This window comes from Pinus tabuliformis, chromosome 7, assembly GCF_031772625.1.
Source record: "Pinus tabuliformis cultivar Carrire ecotype Pingquan chromosome 7, CPIR1, whole genome shotgun sequence".
NCBI classification, from domain to species: domain Eukaryota; kingdom Viridiplantae; phylum Streptophyta; class Pinopsida; order Pinales; family Pinaceae; genus Pinus; species Pinus tabuliformis.
This window is the reverse complement of record NC_142293.1, coordinates 462,411,631-462,430,319: the sequence shown is the minus strand read 5'-3', so window position 1 is coordinate 462,430,319 and position 18,689 is coordinate 462,411,631.

The following is an 18,689-nucleotide window of genomic DNA, read 5'->3' as shown; positions in this document are numbered from 1 at the left end:
ATTATCTTAAGAAGAGTAGAAAAATGGGTCACCAAGATGTTGGGTTATGAATTTGAAATTATCTACAAAAAATGGAAGCAAAATTTTATTGTAGATGCACTCTCAAGAATGGACGAGGATGTGGAACATTGCTATGTTCCATTTCTATTATCCAACCTAATTGGATAACTAAAGCAAGGGATGAATGGAAGAACGATGAAGAGGTGTGAACACTCATTCAAAGGTTCCAACAAGATCCCAATACATCTGATACATTTATCTGGAAATATGATTCATTATGGTACATAGATCGCTTATATCTCTGTAAGAATTCCCAACTAGAACAAAAAATTCTTTTTGAATTGCACACCTCCCCCTTAGGAGGGCACTCAAGATTTTTAAAAACTTACCACATGGTCAAGAATTATTTTTTTGGATGACCTTAAATCATATATTTAGAAGTTTGCGGTGGAATGTTTGTTTCAAAACAAAATAAAGTTGAGACAATTAATACCCGAGGTTTGTTACAACATTTATCTATTCCAAGTCAACGTTGGGAGGAGGTATCAATGGATTTTATCACAATATTACCCAAGTTTGAAGGAAAGAGTGTCATCATGGTGGTAGTTGATATACTTACCAAGTATGCACACTTTTGTGCATTATCTCATCCATTTAAAGCTAGTACAATTGCTACTACTTTTATGGAAACAATTCAAAAGGTACATGGAAACCCAAAGATTATTGTAAGCGATAGAGATCCCATTTTCACTGGAAATTTTTGGATGGAATTATTTTCTTGTCTAGGTACTCAATTAGCTCATAGATCATCTTATCATCCTCAATCTGATGGGAAAAATGAGATAGTGAAAAAATGTTTGGAAGGATATCTTCGCTGCTTTTTATCTAATAAACAAACACAATGGGTAAAGTGGTTACCTTTGGCTAAATGGTGGTATAACACTTCCTTCCATACTGCAGCAAAATGACCCCATTTATGGCACTTTATGGATATCATCCACCATCCATCACATCATATTTAAGGGAAAATTCTAAGGTTCAACTAGTGGAAGATTACATCGAGCATCAACAATAAGTTCTCCAACTCTTAAAGGATAACCCCACTCAGGTGCATAATCAATTGAAACAATAGGTTGATCGACATCGTAGTGAAAGAAGTTTTGATGTAGGTGACTGGGTATTTTTACGGCTACAACCATACAAACAAATGTCCCTCGAGCAAGCTAAGAAATATAATAAATTATCACCCAAGTACATTGGTCCTTACAAGGTGTTGCAAAAAATTGATACTATGGCATACAAATTGCAGTTGCCTACATCTTCTCGAGTACACCCAGTTTTCCATGTTTCATGCTTAGAGAAGGTTATCGATGACAAGCTTCCAATTCAAACAATATTTCCAAAACTTGACAAAGAAGTAAAAAACGTATTGGAGCCTAAAGAAGTTACAGAAACAAGATCCAAAAAACTATGAAATCAATAAATTTTAGATTATCTCATTAAGTCGAAGAACTCACATGTTGAATATTCCATGTGAGAGGATAAGAATTTTATACAGAAGCATCCAAAACTACTTAAGCATTGAGGACAACACCTTTTTGAAGGAGAGGGGCATGTTAGGTCCCTATAATACTAGTGTATCCCCTTTATTGGTATTGTTAGTGTAGTCCCCTGTTGTTATTGTTGTGCCCATGTAGACCCCATATTGTTATTCTTATGCCCCATAGAAGCCCACTATTGTTATTGTTGTGTCCTTACAATGATTATTTGTATTCTCTTACCTAGTCCTTGTACATGATATCCCATCTTCCTTAGCAACTTGGTACTAATTCCATTGGTATGATTTTGAAACTCACCAAAAGGTATGTTACACAAAAATATCGTCACCATGATTATTTGCAGTCAGTATGGGTCTATCATCACTTGTACTGTCCTCCTAAGCAAGTCTTAGACTCAGCTCTTCAAGTCAAGCTTTGAAAATGAGAGAAAGACATTGAAAATCAATGAAACTCTGGTTCCGCACTTTCTCTCACTGTTACCTGCAGTCCCGCACCTTCTGTTTACAAGAACTGCGGACCTGCCCGCTCTATCCCTAAAGGTGTGGGTGCGGACCCCTGTGAAAGTCAAAAAGGCGCAAGTTTATTATAAAAAACTCACTTTGGGTTAATTCTAGATGATTCTAGAAGGAATTTTGACGTGGATTTGCCGCTCTTAGGTGGTTCATGCATCCCAAAAGAGAAGGAGCTAATCCCTTGATGAGAGGAGCTATCCCTTTGAATGAGGGCTTTATCCCTTTGAAGGAGGACCTAGTAACTTCCCTCCATTGCACTATAAATTCAGGCATTGGGCTGGTTGCTGGAGAGGTTAGAAGCTGAACATTTTTGAGGGTAAATGCTGGTGAAATTAAGACTTCCTAGTTGATATTAAGAGGAAAGATCACATACCTTTTTGGCTTCATTGGGAAATGAGTGAAACTTGTCAAAGTAGAGGAGACTTCTTGATGCCCCTCTAGATTAAAACCTTCTCTTGGGTCGAAGTTGGTCTTACGCTATGACAGCGGTCGTTTCATCGGTCTTTCGGGTTATAAAGTTCCCTCATAATGGAAAGATCGTAACAATAGACCACCTGGCTTACTTTTCATCCAACCCAGCCTCTTCTGAAAGTATTCAGCATGTCGGTAAAACAACTATCCCATATAAGGATGTTGCAGTAGGACTAGTTAAAGATGCCGGTTTACTCGGAACTTTTCCTTTTCCTCCGATCAACGCATCGTCTTCATTTGCAACCATTCATATGATTACGTCAGACACCGTTGTTTATGATGATCCTTGGATCATTCCTTCTGAATCTGAGATAGAATCATTTGGTAATGTCATGCCTTTGAGTCTATATGAAATTGCATATGAGGCCGTGCAATCGTTTACTGAGCCATCTTCAACCGAAATTGACTTCATGAATGTGGTCCATGAGGAATCACTTTTCACATCAAGCTCGGATTTAATCATGTTTTCTGAACTTGTTCACTCTGATGAGAAAATTCGTGAAATCCTATGTGTAGATGATTTACCATGGGAAGATCTCCATCACAGATCTTCGTTTTTACCCAAGAATGATCGTTTTGAAAATGATTTCTCATCAATTTTTACGACTGAATATGTTAAGGAACCTCAAAATCCACTGAAACATCTCGATTCCGAGTTAAATTTGGGAAACATTTCTCGAACTATTCCTATTGACATTTCGGTTGAGCCTAGAATTGTTGAGAACATTCATATAGGTGCCTCGTGTACAGATAATGAAATTCAAATATACGAGGCCCTATTTCAAGAATTCCTCGACATGTTTGCCTGGTCCTATGAGGAAATTCCAGGAATTGATCCCGCGATTGTTGTTCATGAGATCAAGACTTACCCGGACGCTAAACTCGTCCGGCAACGTTTGCGTCAGATTCACCCAAGAAAAGCTGCTGCAATTAAAGCAGAAGTTGAAAAATTACTCAAAGCAGGTTTCATTTATCCGATCCCATTAACGGATTGGGTATCGAATATTGTTCCGGTTAACAAAAAGCAGGGAAAAATAAGAATATGCATCGATTATAGGGACATTAATCGAGCCTGTCCAAAGGACAATTACTCAACTCCCTATATCGATCAAATCATTGATGATTGTGCCGGCAGCGAAATATTCTCCTTCATGGATGGTTTTTCCAGATACAATCAAATCAATATTCTACCTGCTGATCAACCAAAAACGGCTTTCATTTGTCCATGGGGAACATTTGCTTATTACAAGTTACCTTTTGGGCTCAAGAATTCCGGAGAAACTTTTCAAAGGGCCATGTCTTACGCGTTTCATGACATCAAGCACATTGTGCAACCCTATCTCAATGACTTTCTTGCTCATTCATTACATCGAGCTGATCACCTCGTCCATTTACGAGCAATCTTTATGAGGTGTAGGCATTATCGGATTTGGTTGAACCCACACAAATGTGTCTTCTGTATAGAAACGGGTCGATTGCTAGGGTTTGTAGTTTCGAAAGCCGACATTCGCGTCGATCCCTCGAAGGTCGAAGCTATTGTCAAATTGCCTCCTCCTTCGAGTCTTCGCCAACTCCAAAGTTTGCAAGGGAAAGCAAACTTTTTACGACAGTTCATTCCTAACTACGCTGAGGTTACAAAGGGTTTTACCCGGTTGTTGAAACAGAATACTCCATTCTATTGGGACGAGATAGCTCAGAAATCTTTTGATGCACTCAAACATGCGTTGACCCATGCACCGTTATTGCATCCTCCCAACTACAACCAGGATTACTTCTTGTATCTCGCTGCCTCTCATTCCACCATTGGAATGGTCTTAGTTCAGGAAGATGAATTTGGAACTGAGCATGTGATTTATTACCTTAGTCGAAATTTAAATCCAACTGAGCTAAAATACTCACATGTGGAGAAATTGGCATTGGCAGCTGTTCAAGCTGTCCAATGTTTTCGTCACTACATTTTACTACGTAAAACTACAGTAATTTCGGATTGCAACCCTATGATCTACATTTTGACCAAGCAATTGCTAGGGGGAAAGTACTCTAAATGGATTGTTATCCTGCAGGAGTTCGACTTGGAATTTGAGAAATCTAAGTCTAAGAAATCTTTAGTCTTTGCGGAGTTAATGTGTGATTTCCCGCATGCTAATACGGAAACTGTGGCGAAGGAGCCCATTGTGGACGAATCCTTGTTTTTAATCAGTACTTTAGATCCGTGGTATGGGGATATCATCGTTTATCTCCAGACCCAATCCTTTCGGCCAGAAATTTCAAGGTCAGAACGTTGGAAAATACGATTCCAGTCCCAACAATTCAGGATTATTGGAGATACTCTTTATTGCCGTGGGGCAGACTCTGTTTTTCGACGTTGCTTAACTCACGAGGAAGCTAAAAGGGTTCTCAATGACTGTCACTCTGGAGCGTGTGGTGGTCATATGTCTGGGTATGCCACAACCCAAAAGATATTGCGCGCTGGCTACTTCTGTCCGTCTTTGTTTAAAGATTGTATTACTGCGGTCCGAAAATGCCACAACTGCCAAATTTTTGATCGAAAGATGCGCGCTCCACCTGCTCCTCTCGACCCTATAATTGCCGTTGGTACTTTTTCCAAATGGGGTATCGATTTTATTACATGTAACCCTCACTCGGCTGGGGGGCATGCGTATATCATCCTTGCGGTAGATTATTTTACCAAGTGGGCCGAGGCGATGCCTACATTTGAGGCAGACGGCAAGACAACCGCAATTTTCGTGTTCAATCACATAATTGCTAGGTTTGGTGTCCCACAAGCGATAATCACTGATCATGGGCGTCATTTTCGAAACGTTATGATGACCGAACTGACAGGCCAGCTTGGTTTGCATCACGATAGTTCTGTTAGTGTCGGTCTTGAGCCCTCCATCAGTGATCAATAGCTCTTTGCATATGCATAGGTAGGTGTCTCATTAGTGTCAGTTTTGCATCCCGCTAGGCATGCCATAAAACTGAATGGAGGGCTGGTCTTTGTTCCCTTCTTGGCTTTGCTGGATCAGGTCATACCACAATGAAATTGAGTCATGTTTGTTTTTATTTTTGTCTTGAGGTCCCAGGTCTTAGGTCTAGGGTTTTGAGTCAAAATCACTGCAGGGTCATGAGTTCAAGTTCAGTGAGTGCCCAGCAAGCCAGAAGGAGGTATGTACATATGTTTCATTGTTATTTTCATCAGCTACAGGTCATTTAATGCCTTGGATTTAAAATCCCTGTTTTTAAGTTCAAGGTCATGAGAAATTTGTAAAAATAAAGAAATTTTCAAAAGTTTTCAAAAGTGCCGGCAACAACCCTGGTTCATTCGCCACAGTCCATCAGATGGTCAACCTGCAAAAAGAACGGAGTCAAACGCCTCAAAAAGCTAATTTCAGGACAAAATCAACTCAAAAACAGTGTTAAAAAGAATGCAAAAGTGAAAACATTACAAAGTGGGTTTTTCAAGTTAATTTTTTCAAATGTGAACATATAAAGGCCAATTCCCTCTCAAAAGAGACTCATTGTGCATTTGAAGGCAAGAAAACACAAGGAGAGAGGCAAGAGGGCGAATTTGGTAAGTTTTAGTAGTTTTCAGGCTTTTTGAGGGTGCGCGACCACTCCACCAGGGTGCGCGACCACTTGGGAGGTGCGCGACCACTCCAGCAACATTTCCCTGTGTTAATTTGGTCGGGCGCGACCACTCAAGGGGGGCGCGACCACTCGAGACTGGTGCGCGACCACTCAGCCAGCTTGCTCCAGAACGCATCAAAACTTCAAAATTTTTGTGATTGCTCGTGAATTCTCTGAGGTAGGCCTCCCTTGCATTGTTAATGATTGTGCCATGGATTCAATGGATGATTATGGTCATTTTTATCATGAGAAATTAATGAAAAGATAGGTTAAGTGATTGTTTGTTTTGCAAGCATTATGCTAGGGTTATTGTTTGTTCTTCAAGGTTTTTTTATTCCTTCATTTCCTTCCATGGTTTCCCATCATTATGCACAAATGTCAGAGTGTTAATTTATTCAATCTCATTTGCAAGTAATGCTAAACCCCAGTTCACTTTCCTAAAAAAAACCCAATCCCTCCCTAAAACCCTATTCAAATCCTAATTTCTCCCATACAAACTTACCCAAACCCTAGTACTATGTCATACAACAAATATATATGTAAAAAACACAGCAAAAAATGAAAAGAAACATTTTGAAAAGAAAAAATATGATGGCAAGAGGCATGCACATGAATATCATAAAAAAAAGAGTAATGTAATTATGCATAGCCTAGTAAAAGACATGAGCAAAAAAGGATATGTTGCTGTATAAATATCAGAGGTTAGATAGCTGTGGGAGTGTCCATGACAAAGTTTATCAATGTACTAGTGGTCAAAATGAACAGTTTGCTGTGCTAGGGTTTGCACAAGGGCATGATACATCTCCCTAATCCCAAAACTCTGTTTTTCTACCCTTCCCTTCACCAAAACCCTAATTCAATTGCTCTATCTCTTCCTAAAAGTTCCTATGCAATTGAAATCCCTTTCCCTTTGTCAAAGCATGTAAATGAAACCTTATTTCACCTATGACAAAAACCATTCATGAAGCTGCCAGCATTGTTAAAGGAACTGCTGTTATAAAGTATAGTTGGCAGAGATTGTTAATGTGTTCCCCAGTCCCAAAATCCTAATTTCCTTTCTCCCTCCATCTCCCTAATACCCTTGATACAAAATATCCCTTTTCCCTTTCAAACTGTCATAAAAACCCTTCCCCTCCCCTATGATCAAATAAGTAAAGATCCCTGTTTCCCATTAAGCATCAATGGCCATTTTAAATGTTGAAAAAACAAAGTATGCTCATGAAAGGCATTCAAAGACAAAATAAAAAGGGAGCAGCCTGTTAATTGCTTGTGGTTGATGCTACCTCATACCCTGATGATCATACCCTCATTCCTTCCATGATGAAAATTTATATTGTCCTTTCCCTTGGTGATCATAACACCTATTTTCCCTAATAAAGTATTTATTTGCAAATGATGAGAGATAGAATGACATATTTGACATTATGTGATTATTTCCTTCAAATTTCCCTGTTGTTTATATATATTTTCCCTTTCCTTATGTAAATTCCCTCCCCTAACATTTCCCTCATGATTTTTCCCCTTGAAAACAGCATACTTCTCAGCATTTTTGCAGGCAGGGCAGCAGTCATCTTGGCTTATTTGTTCCACCTTGCTCAATAACATCATGTCAACCACTGAAACTAATGAGCAAGGTGATGACTGATCTTCATCCACGGAGGTTGAGACACAGCGGAGGCCTCGTAAGGGTGGCAAGGGTGGTCACCACAAGAGAGAAGAGCCCACATCCTTGGCAGAGTTGCAGGCTTGCCCATTGGCAGTGACTGGCTTTCAGTACATGTCATGCTATCAGTTTTGCGAGAGGCTTGCACAGATTCAACATCATAGGGAGCTGGCCCGGTTATTTGTTTTACACCTTCATGACGGGCAGGTCACCCTTGCAGGGGTGAATTTTGTGTTTTCTCCAAAGGCTATTTCACTGGCTACCAGGATACCCAATGTGGGTGAGGTGTGGCCAAAGCGCAAGTGGTTGGATTTTGTTTACTTTGAGCCATATGTTAGGCCAACATACATACACAACTTGTCAGGGAACTTTCCTTTCAGATTCCTCGGAGGGGAATATGCATCTATCATGAGGCTTATTATGCACTATTTCACATGCGAGGGGAGGTTCTCACAAGTATTTTCTTGTCACATTCGCCTGTTGATGCACTTTACCCGAGTGAGGATGATGAACATCCCGGTTTACTTCTTCCAGGATATTTAGAGGATGGTGTCCGTGTTTCAGAGGCAGTCCCCAGCTCAGCAGCTCAGGAGCTTGTGTCATCATGGTCTCATCCAGCTGGTTGTTTCCCATCAGCTGAGCCAGCAGGGCATTTCTTGGGCAGATTTTATCTCCCGTGAGTTCTTCACACAGCCACAGCCAGAGCCAGAGGTCATTCATGAGGCGGGAGGTCCATCACACCAGCCCGAGATTATTGTTCCGAGACATGTGGCTTCTTCACCTCGGGTCACCTATCAGAGAGGTCCTAGGACCTTATTTGCAGCAGCTCGACGAGTATTTTCTCCACAGCAGGTGGAAGGGGTCTCGTCATCTTCTTCAGATCAGCGAGTGTTATCTCCACACCAGGTGGAAGGGGCCTCACATTCTTCATCAGCAGAGGCAGTACGGGAGGGAAAGCAGCCCATGATTGAGGATGAGAGAGCTGGTGATACACATGATGATTTCATTGGTCGTGATGCCCGCTCTCCTTCTTCAGATTTTTATGAGATTATCAGGCAGAGAGAGGAGGAGAACCTCGTGTTGCAGCAAAAGCTCCAAATGGCTCAATGGACCATCACTTATCTAGAACAGCGCACCAAACAATTAGAAGAAGAAAAAGAACTTGATGAGCTATGGAGGATCCACAATGATCGAACTTTGAACCGTAGGAGGCCCGGTGACCCATTGCCTGCTGACCGGGAGTCCATGCTTATCCGTGTGAATGCACACTTGGAGAGATTGTTGGAGAAGGCAAATCGTGACAAAGAGCTGCTACGCAACATGAAAACACACTATTGGGCAAGATTGCATGTTTGCAAGGCTAAAATGAAAATTCTCCGAAGGAAGCTGTCAGAGGCCCAGAAGAAGAAGAAAAGGACAAACCCACTCCGTATCTTGGCTGAGGCATCCCTCACTCACCATGGTACTCATTAGCCTTCATCCAGCAGCAAAATCAAAAAATTTTGAGAGTTTTGGAGCATTTTGGAAATTTTTTGGAAATTTACAGGTTTTTGCCTATGGAGTGGTCTGACCCCTCGCGCGACCACTCGGGAGGACTGCTCAGAATCACAAAAAGTTGACATTTTTGGAAAGGGCATGCAAAAACTAGAATTACCTATACTTGGGGTCAACTTGATTTTGAGATTTGGGCCTCCAAAAGCTCAAAATACATCAAAATTTTGACTTTGTGCCCACTTTTTGAGTTGCAGAAAGTGACCTTGGGAGAATTGACTTTTGAGGGGTCAAATCAACTCCAAATCCAGAAATTCCACTTGGGATGGAAAGTAGACACACAGATCTTTCCAATGAGCCATCTTGTACTTGATTTGGACAATTGGAACCCACTCAAAAAGTGCTGCAAAGGGGCGCGACCACTCGAGCTGAAATTGCCAGTTTTGACTTTTCGGCCTGCAAAACTCAGTTTTTACCTTGGTTAATCATTTGTACTTGTAAATGATGGATGTATGGATAATTATCATGGCACATTGATAGATTTAATCTCTCTTAACCCTTCTAGAAGCTTCCTTGATGTAAAAAGTGAATATTTAATGCATGGATGAGTTAGCTAAGTTTTAGAGGCAAGTTGTTTTGACTGCCTATTATCTAGTGCTAAGTTTAGAATTAGTTCAAACTGCTCCTAGGAAGCTCAGCTCGACCCCTAGAGGTGGGGAAAGGAGTTAGATGGTCTATATTATGCCTTCTCTTGCTCATTTTCATGGTTGGACTCTTGTGGGAGAAGTATTATTGCATATTGTACATCTATTACTGCAATTTAAGGAAAAGGAAGGCCAGGGTTTTGCAGACATCATTGTGGATTCTTGTGGATTGTTGTGTTGATGGTGTGTTCTCTACATGTTATTGTAAGTGTGTTTATGTGTTCCATCTCTTTCTTTGCTGCTAATTGAACAGATGAAGTGATAAAGTTTGAATTCATGCATGCCATGCTTAGCTTTTAATTTTGTTCAATATCTATGTTTTCCACTGTCTAAAGAGGATTCAAAGTTGTTGTTTGCCCTCTTTAGCTCCTCCTCTATCATTCCTGATCATCCATCTCAGATTAAGGCATCAGCACTCACTCCTACCTTGCCCCAAAGATCCCCCTGCAAAAACTGAGCCCAATCCCCGCACCCTGAATTGCACTCCCTCCAAATTGCCACCAAAAACCCCAAAAATATTTAAATCAACCTCCCTTATCAATTTACTAGCCTAAAATCTTTATTCCTAATTGGTCAGCTTATCCTATTGAAAGATCTACCGAATCTGACCCGAGAGAGCCTTCTCATACCTCGTAGGGCTAGCTACGAGGTGAAATGGTTTGATGTAGCCTTGAGAGTTTGTTTATCTCAGCCTAGGTGAATTCCAAGCGCTAACAAGTTCAACCCCTTATTATCCACAAGCTAATGGTCTGGTTGAATCCATCAACAAAGTTTTAGTCATCATGATCCGACGAATCATTGGGATTCATCGGTTGAATTGGCATAACATGCTATTTTTAGCGCTTTGGGCGTACCGAACTTCAGTAAAAACATCAACAGGGTTCACTCCTTTTCAACTAGTCTATGGTCTGGAAGCTGTGTTACCCATTGAATACGAAATCCTGTCACTGCAAATGGCCCTCGAGTTACTTCCAGCCACTTCCGAAGAGGAAAAGTGTTTGTTATACTTGGCTCAATTAGATGAGAATCGACGTGATGTTGCATTGGCGATCGAGACTCACACAAAACGTATGAAAGCTCAGTATGATCAAAATGTGACCCCTCGAAATTTTTCGAAAGAAGATCTAGTCTTAGTTTACGATCAAGCTAATGATAAATTAGGCGCTGGAAAATTTGTTCCTATGTGGCATGGTCCCTATGTTGTCAAGCGAAAGCTAGCAAAAGGGGCCTATGAATTGGTAGACTTTGACGGGGACTCTTTAGGTAAACCCAGAAATGGTCTTTACCTGAAGAGGTATTATGCTTAAAGAATGGGTATGGAGATTTTTTAGTTAAGATAGCTTTTCTTTATAGCTAGTGTGTTTTAGTTTAAAAAGTGTGCTTAGCTTAGAGAGTGTTTATCTTGGTTTTACTCTTGATATTGAAGATGTCGATGCCTCTCCAAACATACATTGGTTTCGCTGATGGTGCTTATCGTAATACACAGAACATTTCTTCCACAACTTGGGTTATCTATTCGCCCTCTGACGAGTTAGTATCTATGCATGGGGTAAGCCTCGGTCAAACAACGAACAACATTGCTGAGTATAGTGCAGTGATTGAGTTATTATCTGAATCTATTTCATTTGGGATTCGGAGTTTGATAGTGAGGTTAGATTCTGAACTCATTGTATTACAACTTAATAGAGTATATGCCATTAGAAATCCAGTGTTATTAAGATTATTTTTGAGAGTGCGTCTCTTGGAACGTGAATTTGATTATATTGAATATCAGCATATTCCAAGATCTTTAAATACATTAGCAGATGCAATTTCTTCTCGAATGTTAAGTAGACATTTGCAATAATCATACATGTAAATTTAAAACCATTTCATAACATGATTTACAAGATAGGCCGGTAATAGTGATATATATATATATATATATATATATATATATATATATATATATATATATATATATAGGAGTGTGTCAAAAAATACACCGTCCTCGATCATAGGTTGAAAAACACCTTATGATCGGCAAAAATGATAAGTACAAAAAACAAAAATGTCATATGTGCCCACAATAGGCGATCATCCTATCACTGGTGATGATCTCGATAAGAAACCACTGCACTGGCCACCTTGCAAAGGAACCTCCTAAAAGGTCCTGGGACCCCAATCACATAGTGCTGAAGTCGACGAGGAATGTCATCTATAGTGGTCTCCAGAATATCTCTTGTCAAGCGCTCAAGATGACCCTCCAACTCGGCCAAAACCTCTGCTGATTCGTCCTATGGGGCTAGCACGACTGCACACCTGCGGGCCCCTGCGCGCGGGTTTTAAGCCTAAAAACCCTCCAAAAAATGAAATGAATGACTAAAACAAAAATGAAACGGTTAAAAATGAAGAGTAGGATGATGTGGATTACCTGGAGAAGACGACGTTCGATTCCGACGGTTGGATTTTCCGCAATCTTCACGGGAAGTTTTCTGAACAAAAGCACTATTTTCTCACCCAAAACTCAAACGGTGAAAATGAATTGACAAAGGCCCTTTTTATAAGTTTTTTGAGTAAATAAATTGCAAATTTGTTTATGTTTCACTTTGGAAAGGTATTTTTGCAACATTTTTATCCATTTCAAATAGGTATAAGTAATGTTTGCGTTTTGTTCAGGATAACGGATTATTAAGGCGAAATCTGTCATTTTCGACGAAAAAACATTTAGAGTCACCTTTAAGCTCTTTTCTGACTCCTAAAACATGAAAAGATCGCCGAGTTTTTCTTTTAAACTCGTTAAAACGGAATTAAAAGACGATCCACTTACAGCTCTTTTTTGACCGTAAAAACATGAAAAGATTGCCGGATTTTTGTCGTTTCAAATTCGATATTGGTTATAAAATGACGTGTCGTTGATCGCTTTTTTACTTTTTCGGGTCAAGGGCACTAATGACGAAAAGTACTCCTTGGTCGTAAAAGATCAAGCGGTTCTCTCAAATATTATTTTATACTTTTTCGGGCTTGGGAGATACAAATTTACGAAAAAGGTCAACCCTGAGTTTTCTTAAGTTTTTTCAGACTCTCTAAAATTGAAAAACGCCGAGTTTCTCCTATACTGGACTCGTTAAAATTTCACAGTAAAGGACCTGTTCAATTACAAATAGAAACGAACCACTCCTTCTTAGGGTTCAAATTTAAATTAAGTTGGACTCATCCAAAGGATGAGCTTATAATCAAGCAAATGTTATCCTCCTCAAGCTTGTCAAAAATAAAGAGGTACTTGCCAGAAATGGTGGGGGAAAAGAGAGAAAAATGAGCCTGTTTGTCATACTTTGTAACCACTCTTGAACACGACACTTTTATTCACCTGGGTTGGGAAATCCTTTGCCTAACAGTTGATCAAACCACATTGAAAGTCTTCAGCCGGTTTCTGGGTATTAAGTTTGGGTCAATTGTCACCAAGCCATCTGTCATGTCATTATGTGTTCAAGAGGTCACTGCCAATAAGCCATTCCTCTGCAAAATATCTGTCATCCATCTTGACCATCCCTGAGTCAGTCCTTGCAACTAAATTTCTTCAACTTGATCTATGATTTCGTGTTGTGGGGTTGCCTGTGACGGATCGCTTTCTATCGACTTCAGCTCATTATCTAGAAAGATGATCTAGAAATCGTCAGTACCTTCAGATCTGCATGCCTCAATGGCAGGTTTCTTGCCTTTGACGATAGGTTGCATCATTGACCTTCGATCAAAGGATTCTGTGACATGTTCGACATCAACACATTTATTCACATCTCATGGATTGTATTGGGTACTTTGAGAGCCATTGACATCACCGGTGGTTTCTCTCACACTTGTTAACAGTTTACATCATTGACTGGTAATCAAGTGGTTTCTACCATGTTCGACATCAACACATTCATTCGCATGGATAGAATTGTACTGTTTCGGGAAGTAGAAATGAAGACCCTGGATCTAGTTTCCACAATCCAGGTTGCGAGGAATTTTGTATTCATTATATAATGGACTATTCATAAAATAGATGGCTGCGTCCATACTGTGTCCACATGAGTCTATACTTGTGATGTTTTACAAGATCATTCCTGTATCAGAGCAGTAGTTAGTTTTCTAAGTCAGTTTTGATCTGAGTATGGGAATTCCTACCTCAACGATGATATGATCTCATATATATATCTTGCATTGAATGTTTTTACAGGTTCCAACCGGGCTCTCCACAAGATGATCCTCGAAATGATAAAGTACTTCACTCTTCCTAAATGATAAATGAAATCCTCATCTACTACAGACTTCGCACTTTAGGGGGCAATCTGTTACACAAAAATATCGTCACCATGATTATCTGCAGTCAGTATGGGTCTATCATCACTTGTACTGTCCTCCTAAGCAAGTCTCAGACCTCAGCTCTTCAAGTCAAGCTTTGAAAATGAGAGAAAGACATTGAAAATCAATGAAACTTTGGTTCCGCACTTTCTCTCACTGTTACCTGCGGTCCCGCACCTTCTGTTTACAAAAACTGCGGACCTGCCTGCTTTGTCCCTAAAGGTGTGGGTGCGGACCCCTGTGAAAGTAAAAAAGGCGCAAGTTTATTCTAAAAAACTCACTTTGGGTTAATTCTAGATGATTCTAGAAGGAATTTTGACGTGGATTTGCCGCTCTTAGGTGGTTCATGCATCCCAAAAGAGAAGGAGTTAATCCCTTGATGAGTGGAGCTATCCCTTTGAAGGAGGGCTTTATCCCTTTGAAGGAGGACCTAGTAACTTCCCTCCATTGCACTATAAATTCAGGCATTGGGCTGGTTGCTGGAGAGGTTAGAAGCTGAACATTTTTGAGGGTAAATGCTGGTGAAATTAAGACTTCCTAGTTGAGTTTAAGAGGAGAGATCACATACCTTTTTGGCTTCATTGGGAAGTGAGTGAAACTTGTCAAAGTAGAGGAGACTTCTTGCTAGACCCTGGGAGGAGCTTGTATAGCGTCAAGGCACAGGTTGTAAAGTTCTTCTTCTTTTGAATTAATACAATCAAACTCATTTTTCTCAACAAGTATCTCATGTTATTTGTTTCATGAACTCCTTGACTTTCATGTTAAATATGTTCTATGATATTGGCCACTAAGGTGCTATTTAATTTGTTTGCCTTGTTTGTGTTTGCATATTCGCGACAAAGGAGCTGATTTGGGTCGAAGGAGCGAGGGCATCCACAAACTTGCGTTGGACCTAAGGTAGGCCCTAAAACACTTGTTTGTCTTTGTTTATAAAAGAATATTTAGAGAAAGATAGTGTCTGGTTGGTTTGCTTGTCATGAGGTCTTCTTTAGATTCTAGGAAGGTCTATCTTGTCCGCAAGATCGACTTATTCCATGTGACAAGGTACTTGATAAATGTCTAAGGAAGGTGAGCTCACCAAAGTTCTCTCAATCATGGTGCTAGTTCTAGTAGTGGTAATGAAATGTGCCTTTACTTCTCGATGTTCTTGGCAACTTCCTATAGCTTTGCTAATGCTTATTCCTTCTCTCCAAAATCTTGTTGTAGGTGATTCATCATCTAAGTGAGTCTATCCTCCTACTAGCTATCTAATTGAATAATCGTCTCCTCTAATTGCACAAGTTGCATTCTACTCTTGTCCTAATATACCATAATAATAATGAGTGAGCCTTGGAATTAATATAATTAGTTCTTTAGAAATGGCAACAACCTTGTCAAGATATCAAGATTCTTTTTAATATTTTCTATTATTTGGTCATAAATCCATACCTTCCGCTTCAAGTGTTTGTTCTCTTCTTAAAGTAAAACATTAATTGACTGAAAATATTCGAACTTTTCTTTTTTCATTTTATCCATGCCAAGTTTGCATTCTCTTCAAAGTTTTTCGAGTTGTAATTGTTTTGATACCATACAATTCGTAAGTGTAGAATTACAACCCACTTGCTTCATTGACATGGATCCTCAATGAAATTAACCTCTTGTTTATATTCTTAGTCTTGTGTCAATTTCTCTCCCTTCATAACTAATTTAAGGGATCTATTATAGATTATAATTTTGTGTGCATATCTCTCTACAACATTATATACATAATATTCCAATCAACAAATACAATATTGACTATTTTTATGAAGAATCTTCAGCGAAAATCACATAGAAAAACTTATGTCGACGCGTTTTGAACCTTCCAGTGTGGTTCATCATCAGGACAAGTTGAATGAGCAGATCTCATTTAGCACATTAAATAGACAGGGCAGAGAATCCATGACTCAACGGCTAAAAAATAACAGCTAGAAAATGATAACGGTTAGTTTGACCGAGATAAATGGAAATTAATAATAATGATAATAATATTATTAAAAATATTTTCTTTTAAAATAAAATTGATAATAAGTAAATCAAAATTAATAATTTTAAATATGTTGAATTTAATAGTTAGTTATACATAACAAACCTATTATTATTATTATTATTATTTTCTTTTAAAATTAAAATTACTAATAAGAAAATCAATAAATTCAAATATGTTGAAAAAATAAAATGAATTAAATTAAAATTACTTTTTATAATAAAATAAAATAAAAAATAAATAAAATAAAAAATAAATAAAAATAAAATAAAAATAAATAAAAATAAATAAATAAATAAATAAATAAATAAATAAAAATAAATAAATAAATAAATAAATAAAAATAAAAAACAAAAATAAAAATAAAAATTAAAAAATTAAAAAATAAATAAGAAATTAAAGTTAGTTATAAACGTCAAACATGGTGTAAAAAAAAAAATAAAAAAAAAATAAAAAATAAAAAAAAAATAAATTAAAAAAAAAAAAATAATAATAAATAAAAAAAAAAATAAAAAAAAAAATAAAAAAAAATAAAAAAATAATTAAAATTCAATTTCTTACCAATTGACTCCTTCTAATGGGTTTCCAATCACATGGTTTACCTACACACCCTATTCCTTTTTATCATGTGCTTAATGCACATCTAGTGGATACCTCTTGGTCAAATATAAGGTTCCAACAATTCATATGGTCAATTTTATGCTTGTAGGCAATGTCAGAATCACTTATCGAATAGAATGTTCAAATGCATTATGGTTCACGTCTCTATACTCAATGGAACCAATTCAATATAATAGTGACAAAATCAACATAAACATGATGAGCCAATTCAACTTTGAATTGCAATTGGAACTTTACACTCAAATATGAACAAGAATAATTTAGTCATTGATCCTTCTTTGGCTTCCTGAGATGGTGTTATTGATTGCATAACCTTTGCAGTTGTGTTTAAATGAAATGAACAATGATACAATCTTACGATGAAATGTCTGGATAACAAAAAAAACCAACTTAATTAACCTTTGGTTCCAATTTAACTAAAATATGCAATGCTCCTCTTGCTATATATATATATATATATATATATATATATATATATATATATATATATATATATATATCTCAAATAAAATAAGTGTTAGGGATGAAGCTTCACCAATAAATGACACATTGTTCACAATACTTATAAGTTCCCTATGTATATATTCATACTCCAATCCCATGGATATAAAATTAATTAATTAAACATAAATGAGAGGAAAATTGTATGGCCTCCCAATCCAAGTCCAAGTGCGTGCCCACACAATGAACCGTGTTTGCAAGTTGCATAAAATTTAGTTAGAGTGAGTTGCATGGACTAGGTGTTTTTCCCTCATCTTAGGTGTAAGTTTGTATACGTTGATTACCTTGGGGACATGGGTGCACCATGTAGTTACCAAGTTGGACCATTTTCATGATGGGACCACATTAGGAGGTGGCATAGAACACTAACACGACAAGACCAAGAAACATACCATGTCGGTTGGTGGGTATGTGGGTGTGGAGAGGTGATATGATCATTGGATGGAAATAGGTGCATTAGTTGTAACAACATTTTGTTCCAACCAAGCCATAGACTCCTGTAGATGTAAGTGAAACAAGTGATGAGGAGATCATTCGACAAGTCACAAGTGGTAAGCTGCACAAGTCAAGATCTCGCACAAGAGGTGAGCATGACCACAGTAAAGGAAATCAAAGTTCACACAGTGTGAATCTTAGATGAGAAAAGAAGGAATGGGAGGGGAATTTCATACATTTGGTATCTCTATGTGTTCTCCACTATAGTGGAGTACATGCTCGAGATCATGTAAACAATCTTCTATGACTATTGTACATCATAGATGACACAAAATTGTGTTTGGGAGTCACATGATTGTAGGGTTATATTATTTGTATGATATTTAGCTCCTTGCTATATTCTTGGTAAAACATGGGTTTTAAGCCAATTTGGGATTCCCAATTCATAAGAACTTGTTTACTTTTGTATATTTTGTTGCATGGTGTATGTTTGCTTATTTGCATGGAACAATTGAGTTTTAAAAAGTAAATATAAGAGTTAACACTTGTAATGAGACTAAGTGTGAGTGTGAGGCATATTCTAGGTGTTTTTGGCTCAAGCTACCCAAGTCACTAAGATGTATGACCATCGTGCCACACAATTAGGGAACACAAAGTATCATTATGACTTGTGCAAGACTTTTGTCAGTGCGACACATGGTATCATAGTAGGATTCAACAAGAAGCACATAGATCACGCGTTTTGAAGTAACAAAGGGAGATGAAATGAATTAT